Here is a 14,180-nt window from a genome sequence, read left to right as displayed (position 1 = left end):
CAACGAAACTGTTGGTAATCACCTTAATAGGGCAATGCTGCTCAAAAGGTACACATAAGACCTATTTTAGGGGAATGTTGCTTTGAAATAAACACCCTGTATTTTATAACCAAAGTACAAAAATACTTTAAAAATTACGAAATTATGATCAGGAAGACATGGTTCAACCATAAAATCAAACTAAATATTTTAATGGTAATGCTATCAATGGTTGCCCATTAAAGGGCTTAAGGAGACGGTGATGATGAGAAATAAATGAAATAGTAGAAAGAATAAAGCGGAAGAACCCCGAAAAACCCACGCACACGTTGTTTATCCATCACAAAGTTCACTTGGCGCGAACTGGGATTGAACCAGAGACCCCACACACCAGAGGTGAACGCTCTATCACTGAGACACCGCACCCCATTGTAAGAAATAATAAAAGCTACACTTATCATTGTCTGTCTTAATGTGTCAACAGTAATAGAAATATGTTATTGAAATTAATATTGTTCACTTTCATGTGAGTATGATACGATGGTGATACGATGGCGTAGTCGAAATTTAATACTACATTTCGCATTAGGTTTTGGAGAACTTCAATAACATGATTTGATTAGTTTACTTCTAGTTTACCCTGTGTTAGGCACCCACAACTATTTTTTTCATAGGATTTCACAGAATCCAATCATGTACTATCGTAAGTGAATCAAATGATGGTCAACATAAAATCAGAGACTGAGTGTCTTACCTATTATGATTCATAGAATTGTGCTCTCTGTCGTCTTCTACATACCGATCCGGTTCATTACCGTTCTCCTTGTTCACGGTAAGATTCAAAGGAATACCAAAGACACATAAAGATTGTATCTGACTAACACTTAACTCTTGTCACTGATTTTACTTTGTAAGAAGGGCTCGTGCCCGCAACCCGACACAACTAACGACAATGAGACTAGTCATGGCCAGTGGCGTAACTAAAGGCTTGAGGGCCCTCCCGCAGACAGCGTGGAGCGGGGCCCCTTCTCTACGTCCCACTTCACGATTTGGGGCCCCCTGATGGCTTGAGGCTCCCCGCAATGCGGGGTCTGCGGAGCCCTTATTTACGCCCCTGGTCATGGCTCAAGAAAATTCTGGTAGCCAGGAGATAGTGATCGGAAATAAAATTACTTTCCGAGATCGTGGAGCAATGTTTTAGTGTCGAACGAATGTATCAACGTAAACATTCTGAATTTGAAGCCTTTCTGTGATCAATAACTCATTTGTTACATCTTGCTCTAAAGAAACTTTTGTTTTCATTGTATGTTTGTTGTAAATATCTAAAGAGCAGTAAAGAGCAAGCGCGGCATGAATTTTCCAGAGTTGTATTGAGCGAAACGTGAAAGCCTGGAAAGTAATTCTGTATGTTGAGTGGATTGAAAAGAATCCTTGTACAGTTTTATGAGATTTGTATACTTTATATATAGCTTTGGCTGATACAATATATAAATTTTAAATTCGCACTTCTTAAGGTCAAGAAATTCAAGTGAAAGAAATAATGATTTTTTTCTTCCTTTCCACGTTACAAATATATTTCTTCATCTAATACGTGTGAAAGACTCATGCTTGGTGTTGAGGCCCTAGGCCTTGGTCTTTTTCTTGCATTAGGATCCCTTGTCTTCGTCTGGGTCTTGGATATAAAACCAAGCTCTTGTGCTCACCACTATTCTCGTTTTGTTTTCGGTAAGAGGCGAAACATTTTACTACTATCATGGGGAACGCTAGCGAATCCAAGATTTAGATCTCAACCTCTGATTTAGTGTTACATTAATTCATAGGCAAATAGTAGGGAAATGAGTGATATAAATACATAAATAGCAAAAGGCCAATGTCTTCGGCGTTGCCTTGTGAATGTCAGTGAAATAAAATAAGTAACAAAGACCAACGCCTTTAATTGCAACCCCTGTCAATATGAGTGAAATAATTAAATAACGAGAAGCAATCAGTGTTGGGAAGGTTTCCTTAAGAAAATTTCCCTCGACTAACACAATCTTTTCCCTTTTCTTATCAAATTTCTCCTAGTTTGTTGAGTATCTAATACCTGACAGATGTATGTGATGAGATTAATTTAGCCACAGTGTATTAAAGGAAGTGCCAACCACATTTGTTTTATTCATTAGGTTTTGCTTCTCTTTTTAAAAAACAAAAAAATACGAATAAATACAGAAAGCATACAATACTACTTTGAACAGACACACACACACATATCCGGAAAATTATTACTATTGTATTGATTTATTTCTGAAGAACGAAGAAAAATTTCAGCATTTATATTGGTCAATCAGCAACGCGATAATTTTCCTGGATTTTCAAGTTTTATTGATAGATTCCCTCCTTCTCCTTTTGGTAAATTTACCCATGAAATTTCCCTCCTCAAACTACGAACATTGGAAGCAATGTCTTGCCTCTGTCAATTTCTGGACTAGCTGACATGTCCCTTCTTGCTTAAATTTGAGCTTAAGTGTCATCATTGCTACCACCAATCAACTTAAGGATTTAAAAAAAAAACTATGAATTACACAATAATATAATAAGATTCTGGTTATTTTTATCTGTCTACATTAGAGGTTATACATACTTTAAGTGTCTAATTGCTTGAACATTGAAAGAATTCTTTTAAAAATATTCTTTATTATTTATTCATTTTAATCTGTTAGCTTTTGTAAACTAAATGGTTAGCTGTTAGCAAAACTGTTAGCTTTCACTTCTCTTTAGAGTGTCATATATTGGGAACCATGCGTAAAGAAATTTAATACTACTACTTACAATAAACATTTCAATTAGTCAACAAAAATTCGAATTTGATGTACTTGATTCAATCAGTGAATAAGGATACATATATTTTCAGAGAGATGGATGAGCAAATATTTTAATGAAGATTTCGACAGACATACAAACTAAATATATTACTAATTTTGCATTACACCTGATTTATTTGCTAGCGATTCTTATGACGTGGAAAGTAAATTGAAAATAGGGATAAATATGTAAACGATTTAACATGGAAAAAAGTAATAATCAAAATAAAGTACCAATAATCATTATCATTCAGAGAAATATAAATAATGTACTTACCAAAGAATTTTTGAAACTCGAAATATGTTCACACCTTCTAGCTAATTACGTATAAGAGCACAGACACTCTCTTGCCCTGGATACATAATAATGTTTGTTGTTCATTATCTAGAATCGTTTTATATTGTTATCAATTCCATTGTTATCTATGGTGAAATAATGGGAATATTATTAGCGTTTAGAAAAAAATGTCCAAAGATGATACACAATGAATCAATAACAATCAACAGAACTCAATTAACTGAAGAAAATGATATGCGTCAATGTAAAATCTCATGCGTAGTTTTCCACAAAATAGAGGGAAACAAATTCCTTTACAAACATAAAAAATAATGGTATATGAGAACCATGCCACACAAAAGAATCCGTTATAAGGACAGCGGTATATTGAACAAAGATACGGAGTCCATTGTACAGATCATACGTAATCCATATGTTATATACATACTGCTTTTTCCCATTTAAATGTTACATCATGCCGCTGCATACATCTAATAGTCTTACGTATATTACATCGTCAGCTATATATTATATACGCCCATCTATATGTGAGGTCCTGACTGGCTGTATACAGTTCTTCCTTTCATACGAAAAGTGCGTTTATTCAGAACTCTTATACGGAAAGTAAGTGTAAAACATAGGTTATCAGTTATGCGTTTGCTGTAAGATTCTTCATAGGGTTGTACGTTAAATTCAAAAACTACAGGTACATGTAACCTACGTTTTTACGTACACCCAGGGAGTAACCTACCCCCCTAACAGCTCCAAATTTCTTTACACACACCCTTGAATGGAAAAGGAATACTTCCCCAAATCAAATTGTATCAATTGGTATCATAGGTTATCTATTACATCAAGTTAAAAAGGTTTAGCGTTTAGGAAAGAAGGCAATATTCATATTTATTTATTTCACTTCAAAATACGAAGCGACCTCGTTCTCACATACGGCTTCGAGAACCACATGACCTCATTGTTTCGGGCGGTGTTTTGATCAAAACAATTGACAAAACAGACCCGCTCATACTTACCCTCCTGGGCTCCGCGATCGTTTCCGAGAGAAGAGATTGATGGACAAATGCAGATGACTCAAATTGGCAACGTCTTGAGCGGTCGTTCACCTACCTCCTCCTCAGTAAGCAAAAATTTGCAGTAATAATAAGCCTATACCAGATTCAGTTAGTAAGTGCTACTCTGCAAGTGGTGTATCAACGGACGGAAGTTAGAAGGGTGTAGTCAAAACGTTTTTAGAAATGAAGAGATCGATCGAAGTAAGGATTATATATATTTTAGACTGAGTCTAGTGTTATGCAGGAACGCATTTGTCGCTAGCTTAATTTTTTTTGTAAAGTATATTTTTATTCACGTAAATTCATTGAGCGAATTATTAAAATTACTCTACATTAAAAAAAGGCAAAGCAGAAAGATTGAAAATATTTGTAAATTGAAAAACTGGATTTCTGGAAAACAAGGGGCAGGAGCCAGGAAGGGGCAGGAGCGGAGATTAAGAGGTCAAATAATATCAAAACAATTAACGTTAACAATAGGGTTAGAATATTAAAATAATGAAATTGCAACTATGTACAGTATTAATTACTAAACGAATGAGATTTCAGCATGGGACGAGAGAATTTTTTCCCAATTAATATTAAAAAAAAACACTCACTAAAACTTGCTGGGAGCGAATAAATTGAAATAATGACAAAATTTTGCAAAATGATTACAATATCTCGTATGTAATCAATTCATATGTAATTACTGGGTAAAATAGTAGTGGTTAATTCCTAATACAGTGAAACCTCTCTTAACGGGAATCTCTCAATAGTGGACGCATTCATAAGACGACAAATTTTCTTATTCTTCCATGCCATATATATGTGTGGTGTGGTGTTATGAAAGAGAACCCTTCCTTTTAAAACACTCTCATTTACGGACAAATAATCGTCTTTCACTGATGTCCGTTTTGAGAGGTTTCACTGTATTACTTAGTTTAATAATAAATGCTCAAATGTGTAAACTTCCTTTATTGAACCTAGTACTGCGAAGAGCTGATATTATTATTATTATTATTATTATTATTATTATTATTATTATTATTATTATTATTATTATTATTAGTAGTAGTAGTAGTAGTAGTAGTAGTAGTAGTAGTAGTAGTAGTAGTAGTAGTTGTAGTAGTAGTAGTAGTAGTTGTTGTAGTAGTAGTAGTAGTAGTAGTAGTAGTATTGCAATAGTAGCGTAACAAAATACACTGTTTTCTTTGAGCTTGTTTAAAAATGTATATCACTATTCTGAGAGCACCCCCCTTTTATTTTGAACACCCCCAAGTATAAAAATTTCTGGCGTATTTACTGCGTACACCACATACGTTTTTTTCTCAGTGCACTTACTGAGGTGAAAGTGATACTAATATTAGTACAGTCAATAAATTCGAGGACTGCCACCCAGATATAGGCAGCCAGTAGAACCCATGGTTGCTGTACTCGACGTGAACGTCCACACATACACAGACATTTACACAGATCTATACAGTCCTTCAAAATAGTTAAAGTATCATTTTCTCTTTTGACCTGTCTTGTCTTGGTTTTTTGCGCTTTGGAAATCATGGCGATTTCCAGCTGGCTGCTATTATCGTTAGTTGTAGATCATAGAGGAGACACCATGTTTCATCTCCAATTATTATCCGGTTCAGGAACGTTCCATCAGCGTCAGCATTTCTGATCGTTGGTCTTGTGGTACACGCTATTGGATGACACGCGACATCCGTCAGAATATTGGGACACGTACTATGGCTAATCCGTTGTTGCTGTGATGTCATGTGCTGTGTCTACCGACTGGAAACGGTTAGCGCGCACAACCATTGTAAGCTCTTCGATGTTTCATTCTGTTGTTGGCCAACGTACTAGTTCATAATCCTCTAACAAGCAACGTACAGAATAAGGCAGGATCAGATCCGACTCAAACTTCGCCCAGAGGACACATAATAGAAAAGAAGAAAAAATGCCAAATTGGAGCTGCCCCCATCCAGAAACACCAGAGATATGCTCTCCAACATAACGCACTACGGGACAATATGATATAAGGTAAACGTCGCAAGATACCCATTTATGTCGAAAACGGAAAGGATGGGCAAAACCAGGATGATATCAAGATATTTGATATGCTATAACACTGACTTAGAGGCCATCTTGAAAGCCGCGATCTTGGATATAACGTAAGGTTTTGAAATGAGAAGCGGTGTGTGTGATATATCAATGTAAGGTAAAATGCAAAAGAAAAACCTATGATGTAACCGCGAAAAACATGTGTGTAATGGTGTGGACGGGACGAAGTGTGGAAGACTCGAGCAAAACAAACATGTATTCGAAGGACAGAATAATAGGGCAAGACATATCATCTTGGATTGGTGATCAAAAGCACGACCTACCTGGGAATGAAGCCCACTCCTGGACAACGTTTTGTACGTTTCTTGTTCAATTTTCTTGCTGTTTTGTGTAAACAAAGGACATTTCGGCCCACGTTTGTTTAAACAACACTATCTGAAACAAAGTGTGTACGGATGAGAAAGCCTAGCCATGTTCTAGCTTACATTTCTTTTCCTTGGCGCGGTTAACTACACTGTTTCGTGACGGTCCCAAACAGTCCCAAACATATCAGGGAATGGCAGCGTTCTGTATTGACTCGCTGTGTTTCATGAGTTGTTGCAGTCTCCCACGAGAAGGCTAGTTTACCACACAATGAAACGACTCGAATTGATTATACTGGTTTCGAGAATCTCATCCACATTCACTTTTGTTACATCGTGGTCGTTCAAGATCTCCAGCATGTGTTCAGTTGCTTGTCGTTCGTCCACTGTCGGTTCTGTCGATTGGATGTACACTTTGGTTTTGGAAGTACACTTTGCATCAGTAACACCACATTAAGAGGGTTCGCCAATGCAGCTCTACATTGGTGTTTGTAGATGAACGATAGGGCGGACTACATTCACTATACAGAATCTTGCGCGTTTTGGCTTGTGTATGCCACAAACACACTATCACTTCTCACTGGCCGGCCCCTGCTATCACGTTCACTTCGTTCCATATGTGCAAGTGAAACCAGTACACACAATTCGAGTTCTCTCATTTTGTGGTAAACTAGCCTTCTAGTGGGAGACTGCAACAACTCATGGAATTCATCGAGTCAATGCAGAACGCTGCCTTTCCCTGATATTGTGACTGTTTGGGACCGTCGCGAAACAGTGTAGTAAACCGCACAAAGGAAAAGAAACATTCGTAAAGAAATGTAAACTAGAACATGGCTGGGCTTTCTCATTCATACATACTTTGTTGCTTGTTACTTTGTTACTTGTCGCGTACAATTGTCGTGCGGTCCTGCCCTATTATTCTGTCCTTCCAATATACGTTTGTTTTGCTCGAGTCTTCCACACTTCGTCCCGTCCACACCATTACACATATGTTTTTCGCGGTTACATCATAGGTTTTTCTTTTGCATTTTACCTTGCATTGATATATCACACACACCGCTTCTCATTGCAATACCTTACGTTATATCCAAGATCGCTGCTTTCAAGATGGCCTCCAAGTCAGTGTTATAGCATATCAAATATCAAGATAATACATTTTCTTCTTTTCTATTATGTGTCCTATGGGCGAAGTTTGAGTCGGATCTGATCCTGCCTTGTTCTGTAGGTTGCTTGTAAGCTGTTTCTCTCCTCCGTAAACGGTTGGTGCCACTTAAACGCTGCACTGCGGCCCAGGGCGTTGTCACTCAACACTTGCCTGATCATTTGCAACGTTGCTGTAGCAGGTTTGCCTAGTTTTCGGCAGAACTTGTTGTTTGCCCATTGCTTAACTGCGACGTTCTCCAAGTCCGAAGTGGTACATCAACTTCTTTCACAACAGAAACAGTACATCTGTTTACACTCTATGCACACTGCCTCTTGTTGGGTCGAGAGATGAACTTCTACTGTTTCCTGCGAGATACCGCTTATCAGCTGTAATATACCACTAGCGCCACAGTGCACCCACTCCACGAACTTATTCACTGGAGTAGTATATACCTTCTTTAAGCTCTATATTAAGCCATTAATTCTATGGCAATATATAACATGGTCAGACGTTCTTTCAGACGGGGGTCACACGTAGTATTCCGGGGGAGACACTGCTGGTACTATTTTATTTATTATTATATTATAGATGTATTATTTTGGTCTCATCTTGGGGGACACTCTCAGAGCTCCGGGAGGTAGTGCCCCCCCAAAAACACGTCTGGAAGAAACACTGAACATGGTTAACACAATGATAGAGTACATCGAGATTAATAAAATCAAATGCTTGAGGATTTATTCTCATGTGCAGTTTTCGAGAAAATAAGAAAAACGAACTTTCCACTTGTTAAAAATGTTTTCATTCGCTGCCAATAATAATTGATGTTTATTTTGCTGGATAACTTGGTAACTTATTTATTTAATACCTATGACAGGGTCTTCCTCCCAATTACAATAGATGTACAAGACATATATTCCCGAATACTACTACAAAAAAAAAGAAAAGAAAAAGAAAAGAAAAAGAAAAGAAAGAAAGAAAGAATAAGGAAGACGTAATATAAGTGCTCATTACAGTATTAACTACAACAATCAAAAGAACATAGCAATATGTGAGACGGTCCCTTTTCCGCTCATGTATAATTGTTTATATTAGTATGAGATTGTTGGGATCTGAGGACCCAAAATGGCGCCCTTCTTCGAGTTCGATCCAAAGCCACATCAAGTGTTCGTTTATAGTCCTCGCTGTGCGTGAATGTGCTGCCACCAAGTGAGAAAACCCAAAATGAAAAACAAAGGACATCAAGTTTTTTTGTAAAATTTAATTTTAAACTATTTCAAGTAAGTAGTTATAATTTAGATATTTTTACTTTAATCGTAATTATTTTACCACATTTAATAGGTGGATAAGTATGTTAACATTTCAAACATCTTCCGGTATTAAACCTACCAATTGGAAAATAAGGGGGGTGAAGTGAAGCTATCCTCGCCGGGAGGGTATAGCGTCCTTTTTTTGTTCGGTTTTGACTATGGCGTGTGTTAACATCCCAGGTAGCTACGGTGGACTGAAACCTTGAAAATAGAAGAAACCCACTGCGTTTAATATGTGAGTTATTAGTGAAAAATACAGTTAGGAAGGTGGGGTGAAGGCCTAAAGGACAACTATGAAGTGAGACAGCCCTAATTCGAACTACGACAGAATTCCTCTTACCTGGTGATGATGCACGAGGCTTACCCATAATGGATTAGTTCGCAGTGGATGTAACAAATTACAAGGTTTGACCGTTGGTTTCCAGGATTACAAGGTAACATCAATGCTTTTTTTTATTATAATGCGGCTGAAGAAAAATTTTGAAGATCAGTTGTAAAACTGGAAGAAACATGCGACTCGGAAGATTCCAGGCGTGGGGGAAAGTGACTGCTGCCGTCTAAATTTAGTTTCGGACAAATTGGCTGATGTTTTATAAACCGTGACAAACCTTAAAAATTTGAACTAGGAACTAAATTCTCGGTTTTCGAAAATATATATTTTTTTATATATCAGATAAAAAGGGGGGAGCAAAGATAAGTTAAGATATACGCCTGCTTACTGTAAATTGTTTCTACAATGATAGAAGTAACATTATATGTTTCTTTAGAGTAATGGAATCTGGAAACATGATTGCTTAAAGTAAATCTTTCCGGTCAAGCATGGGTCCCCAGTCGCCTGGGTGATAGAATTCGTCCTTCCTCTCCCTTCACTTCCACTTCCACTTGTCTCGGTTGGAACTTCCAATATCAAAAATCTACGCTTAGCTTAGCACCTCTCCATATCAAATCTTCGTTCAAATCTCTTCCATTTTGTGTGAATTGATTTCCTTGTTCGTTAGTTGGTTAGGTTAGTTTTAGTATTGTTAACTATTGTGTACCAAAATCTGAAATTGGCTCTGTTGTTTGTGGTTAATAGGACCCTTCTAGTAAACTTTAAGTATGGAATGATAAACCGGGGGTGATGTTTAGAACGTTCACTGCTTTCTCTCTCTATCCTGCTGGCATTTTGTTAACATAAATGCTTGTGATAATGGAATTACCTGAAGCTTGTCCGCTCACCCTGTAACTTAAAGAAATATTTGGCAGATACGATCAGTAGTTAAAAATTTGTGCTAAACAAAAGTGAGACTGGAGAAGTTGCTATTTAATGAGCCATGGGCAAAGAAATAGTTAAATATATGAAGAAAGTGTGTATTTAGAGACGTGTTGCGCCTGAGATAGACAGGTTGTCCGCTCGAAGGCAGATAATATTTTATTTCTTCAGTGTGTTTATGTAGGCCCGGCCATTCTCTATCACCACCGCTGCCACTTTCATAGGGTGCTCAGCCATTAGGAAAGCTGTTGGGTGAAAATTGTATTCAGTTTGTGAACCGATTTAATAAGCATTCCGTAAACCCTTGAAATAGTTTTTTTGTATTCCTAATGTATGTCAGCAGCCCAAAGAAATGTTACCCCCCCTTTCCTTTCGAATGATGTAATAGTGTTTAAAAACAATTGTAAAAATTAATACTAAATTGTGTCGAAATTGAATTCAGGGAACATAACAATTTTTTATGGTCAACCCGATATAAACAGAACTTGTAATTTTGTACTATGTAATTCTAAATCTCCAAAATGCAAAAATGTACTTGCACTAAGAATCGGATTGACGAAACAGAGTTTATAGTGTGTGATACTAACTATAACCTGAACAAAATTTTTTTGGAAACTTAAGAGGTGCGTCAAAAAGTTGTTCTGAGCGCGTAGAAATTGTTGTGAAAGTAAGATTGGTGAAAATAAATTTGGAATTAAGAACATAATTTGGAACTAAATTTTCAACCTAATTATACTTTTTTTTTCCATTTGCAATGTGTGCTTCAGTCTTTTCCTCCCCGTGCGGGAAGGGGAGCTCTGTCATTGTAGTTTTATTTTTTTTCTTTCTGTTCTAACAATAAATTTAGTTTGTACTGTATGAAGTAGTAGTCATTGTGTTATGAGATCGGAATATCCCTTAGTTATAAGCTCGATTAACAATATTTGGGAAGTGGTCTTAGAACGAAAGAATTAAACTTTATGGATATTATCAACAGTTACAGTGCTTCTCGCAGTGGTCTCAACAGGAGAAAGATCCTGATTCGAAGTATAGTTTAATTTTATTTATTTATTTTTTTAAAATCTTCCTTTCTTCATTATTGCAGATGTTATTTTACTTTTCTTTCATGTTTTAATTAAGGTTCTTTTTTTTTGTTGTGCAATACAATTTAAGTTACGGTTGGATAGCCTGGAGTACCTTCAGTACCCAGGAGAATATTCAACCTAGGCCAAATTCTGAGGAAAGGAAGAAAGCGAAATAAAATCGTTACATTAAAAATGGCGACCCAGCCTTAGGATGATTCTCTTGTCTGAGTACTGCTCGAGAAGTAACGTGTAATAATATTAATGGATAATTCAAATATTAAGCAGGTGAAGTGGAAGTGAAGTGGAGAGATGGTGGGTGAGTTTTGTTTTCCGGTGCTGGGACTGGAGGCTTGACTGGAAATATCTTATGAGTGTTTATATAAGTATATAGTGTTCTTGAAGTGAAAGTTTCAATGTCTTTTTGTTTTATTTTATGCTAACTGTGTTTGTAAAGCGATTGTAAAATGGCGTCTCGTGGAAGTGGCTCCGATGGGGACAGCGTTTTTCGGGTTCTCAGCAAAAAGAATATGCATGTTGTGATAATGCGCATCAAGTAGTGAGTAATGAAGGAGTAGAGAAAGTGAAAGCCGTGATGTGCGAGAGTTGCCTTCGCTGGTTTCATTTTGATTGTGTAGGTATGAAGAATACCTCTAGCATGTTTGCTTTAGTAAGCGCTGATTCCTACCGTTGGGTATGTGCAGGGTGCGAAGCAGCTAAGCTACCTCAGCCTAACAATGGCAATGACGAGGATCCCGAAAAGGGAAACAAAGAGTTTACGCTTGATGACGGTATTTCTGACAATGCACCCATCGCGACCTCGTCACCTGTCTTACGAGACAATTGTACTGTGTCGTCTGTCTCGCGAGAAGACGGTCTTATGTTAATGATGGAAAAGCTGTTCAAGAAGATAGACGAAATTAGTTACGAGGTAGTTAGTAGTAAAAAGGAGGTGAGTAAAGTTAACCAGAAAATCGACGAAGGGTTCGAGAAATTTGGGACTCAAATTACTGAGGTGCAGTCTAAAATTGAACGAACTGCTATAACCGTGCAGCAATTATCCTCTAAGTTGGAGCAAGTAAAAATACAAGCTTATGAGGAATTGCAAGTAGCAAGCCAGAAATTAATGGATAATGTTGGAATAGTTAGCACGAAGGTCGAGAGTAATGAATTACGAATTCAAACACTTGAGCATAATATGAAGGGAACTTTAAGTAGGCTCGAATCTCAGGATACGCGTTTGCAACAATTACCTGAGAGGATAGAAGCGCAGAATATTGTTTTACAAGAAGTTAAAAGTAAGCAGGATGGAGTTGAGGGCGCAGTGGGCGAGCTAAAATCACAGAATTCCAAAACAAATGAAAGATTAGAGAAGTATCAATGCGAAATAGGAAGTGAAGTAACAGCATTGAAACAGCAATTAGAAAAGTTAGAATTAGCTTTGCATGACGATAGTAAAAGTGACAAGTCTGTAGATCAGGAAATTCCTAGAAAAAGAGCGCACGTGAACTTTGAAACTGGGCTTTCTCAAACAAGTAACCGAAGTAGGAATATCCCCACTAACAATCCTTTTGTATACAACCTGACGACTCCTCCTTTGTCGAGTGGTAATGGCAATTATCATAATAGGGCAGGTAATTGGCAAAACAAGATTTATGAGAGTACTAACTTAGGAAGTTGTTTCGGATCTTCTTTTATGACAACCACCCCGAATTTGGAATCTCAATGGCAATGGCAAGGCCAAAAACCTGATGTTCATCCAGTAACTTCTAACCCATTTTTCCTTTCACCTAATAGTGGTTTCCAAAATTCCCCTAGTTTCTCATCGTCTATTATCAAACCTAAAGACCTTAAAGATTTTCCGGTTTTTAGTGGAGAGGTGACTGCAGGTGCAGGCCGATCTTTCTTGCGAAATTTACAACGATGTTTGGATATGTATAGATTGTCTGATGCCGAAAAACTTTTAATAGTATCGAAGTGTTTAATGCGGGGGGCCGAAGCGTGGCTGCAATCAGTGGCACGCGATATTAAAAGTTATGAAGATTTTGTAAAACTTTTTAAGAAACAGTATTGTTCTGCCAGTATGGAAAGGATCCATAAGAAAGCTTTGCAAGCTTTAAGATTCGATAGGACGAAATTTTCTACATTGCTTGAGTTTGCTTGGTATATAGTCGAGATCTATTTCAATATAACTGAAGTGCCAGACCAGTCCGAATTGATAGATATTTTACTGGATTGCTTGCCGGCTGAGGATTCGCGGTTGTTCATGGTAAGCCCGTGTTCAGACATCGATGAATTGATGGCTAAGATTGCAGCACTGTCGGGTCACGCAAAAGCGCACGCGAGTGATTTAAGACCTCCTGCGAGACGGTTTTCTGCCAAACAGGCTGAAGTCGTCAAAAATAAAATTCAACAAGTAGAAAGTGGGAGTCAAACTGATTTTCTTAGCTACTTCGACAGTCAACGTACTAACCGAGATAATTTAGGATACGGTAATGATAATAGAAATAATCGGAATGGTCAAAACGCGCAAAACAATCAAGGCTTTGGATCGTACCGAGGAAGGAATCGTAACTTCCGACGAAGGTGGCGTGGTAGTCGAAATGGAAATACGAACTATAGGCATGAGTCATCAGAAAACACTTTCGGTCGAAGTAATGAGAGAAATAGTGATAACACAAATTTTACCAATAACTCGGGAAACATAAACGGAAATAGTACGACCCCAGACAGACGGGCTCCGGCCCCGGAAAACTAGAAAGGCAGTCACTTTTGGAAATGGGGAAGCTGGCTGCGGTAAGGATGAAGACCCCATTATAATTGATCAGACATTAGAAACTATTCCTAAAACTTTAAT

The 14,180-nt window shown here is 37.5% G+C and overlaps 1 long non-coding RNA gene across 1 annotated transcript in view; it reads right to left on the bottom strand.

Moving 5' to 3' along the window:
• LOC145665780 (uncharacterized) overlaps window positions 1–14,180 on the bottom strand; it is a 56,409-nt gene that overhangs the window by 25,067 nt on the left and 17,162 nt on the right. Inside the window, exon 2 of the long non-coding RNA XR_014127644.1 lies at window positions 3,097–3,242. This is a non-coding gene — a long non-coding RNA (uncharacterized LOC145665780). The remainder of the gene's footprint in view (window positions 1–3,096; window positions 3,243–14,180) is intronic.

This window comes from Thermobia domestica, chromosome 12 (genome assembly GCF_964235325.1).
Source record: "Thermobia domestica chromosome 12, izTheDome1.hap1.1, whole genome shotgun sequence".
Taxonomy (NCBI): Eukaryota; Metazoa; Arthropoda; class Insecta; order Zygentoma; family Lepismatidae; genus Thermobia; species Thermobia domestica.
Note: the sequence above shows the minus strand (reverse complement) of the source record. Positions and strands in the feature narration are given on the sequence as shown.